The sequence below is a fragment of the Pinus tabuliformis genome, chromosome 1_2 (assembly GCF_031772625.1).
Source record: "Pinus tabuliformis cultivar Carrire ecotype Pingquan chromosome 1_2, CPIR1, whole genome shotgun sequence".
In the NCBI taxonomy this organism is placed as follows: domain Eukaryota; kingdom Viridiplantae; phylum Streptophyta; class Pinopsida; order Pinales; family Pinaceae; genus Pinus; species Pinus tabuliformis.
This window is the reverse complement of record NC_142298.1, coordinates 1,040,643,000-1,040,645,381: the sequence shown is the minus strand read 5'-3', so window position 1 is coordinate 1,040,645,381 and position 2,382 is coordinate 1,040,643,000.

Here is a 2,382-nt window from a genome sequence, read left to right as displayed (position 1 = left end):
GAATAAATAAATTAAAAAACCAACTTTCGCTTGTCCAAATAAGGTGATATTTAGGTCGATTTTGGTCCTCTCAAAAATAGGAATCTAATGCAATCATCATATCAGTCATCTGATTTGTCCAAGGTGGAATTTTACTAAAATTACAAAAATTAATACTCCCTCTCAACTAGGGAGAATTCCACCTGCCAATATATGTTCATCGATCAATATGCCATTCTTGTGTCTTCAAGTGTCATCACCTATAATCACTATTCATATATATAATGTACTCATCATGCCATGACCACCTCAAGTATCTCATCATCACAAATCATCAATGTACATCTCGATTTATCTATTTCTTATTCCTGCTTATCTCTTGATTATTCCTGCTCATATGTTGAACATTCTCGAATCTAGAAGAAGAAGAATTTGTTACTGAAGGGGAGCCTAAGATACAACCCTTTATCCATCAGGCTACTACCTGGAGTCATTTCTAGTGGGCTACTACCTGAAATATCATCATTAATCGTCATCAGAGAGCATATCATCAAGGAGCACATCTCAACCTGAAACCACATTGGGAACACATCTCAACCAGAAATATCATGGGGGAGCTATAAATATACAACCCCATATCAAGAAATAGGATATACAAACACACAAGGGAGCGCATCTTGAACCTGGGATCTCATCAGGGAGCCTAATCTCAACCTAGAATCACATAGGGTTATCTCAAACCATCCTATTGACTATTGATCTTCCCATCGATGACCCTAAATAGTCATGTGGTAGAGCAACTGCATCATAATTCACTTGGGTTGTACACCCTAAGTACACTCTCAACTCGTTGGCCAAACAAGGAGCGATATTCCTGACAAGCCCTGCTTTGTGGGTATGATGCCAACTAGCATTCTACTACCCTATGAAGATAGGGGAGAAAAATCTTCAACCCTATGGGTAATAGATAGGGATCATACCCTATTTTCCAGAGTTCCCTCAACCCCAAGAGTCCTCTATCTCAATTCCTCACCCTAGGAGATTAGACAGGGAGGAAGAGTTGGCTTAGTTTCCTCGATCAGTGTTGCTCTCATCATACTAAAATCTGGTATCTTCTTGTCTCAATAGAATTTGTTTCTTGTTCATACAAGACATCAAATCAAATATCATGTCAGAACATAAATAATAATATAAATCACAAAAGGATACCATAATCATCCTCCCTCTCAAGGAGGTTCCAACCACAGTCCTGAGCTTGTTTTGAAGAACTACACTGTCTCAATATGATATTATCTCGGACCCAACTATAAATATGGGATTTTTTGTCAATCGTATCTCACTCTATGCCATATCTAGATCATTCTTAGACAACTCTCTAAGGAGCTTCTTCATCCTTCCTCAAAACTATCCATGCTAGCAACATCGTACTCATCCTCAATCGTATATTAACCTCTCATCCAAGATATCATGGCAGATCTCATACTAAAGAAGCATCCAAATCAACAACAATACATCCATGAAGTCACATATCATAGGAGAAATATCTCAGCCTCAAAAATAGAATATATCATGAAGATATTTCAAAGGATGCTCGGTGGAAACTCTATGTGAATGAAGCGGCTCACTTATGAATTTATTCAAGTTCTATGAACACCATACATATAGATATGGATGTTTGAAATAGAACATCAATTCTTCAATCAACTGATGGATGCCATGTCAAGTTCAACAACATATTGAACTTCAAATCAGAGTATCCAAGGATTTGCATTTTCATTATTCAAAAATTTTTCCAATAGATTTGCAATATTTATTTTCCAAATTCAAGAAATCGATTCATCATGCCATGATACATCATTTTGAGCTTCGGAAACCATCTCCCTTTGATTTAGATCATCAAAGGATCATCACCTATCAAGAGTAGATCATCAGGATATAAGGCCAAAATCATAATAAAAATCAAATCCATTATACCTTGGAACTCATCATCCTTACTTCATCAGATAAATGTCAAAAATAGACATATTTGGATTAGGTATTTTTCTTCATGCAATGCTCTAAGCATAATGCCTTGCTAAGCCAACATAATCAGCCTTACATAAATCAATGTTGTACCATCACATCAACAAAGTCAGCTTATCAAAGTTTAGAAGTCAGATCACAACTAATATCAAAGTCATCAACATCACAATATCAATTCTTTCAACTGGGATATAGGTGGAGCCCATATCAGATATTGACCACATTTAATTATAGTGCCAACAGGTTGTAACCAACCATGCAATATCAATCCAAACTTCATCAGGTCATTTTCATAAGTCATTTTTGTCACTAGGTGCAAATGCATACACCAAGGATGAGTCATGCATGTTTCAATTTCATGTTGAATCACAACTATCAGTA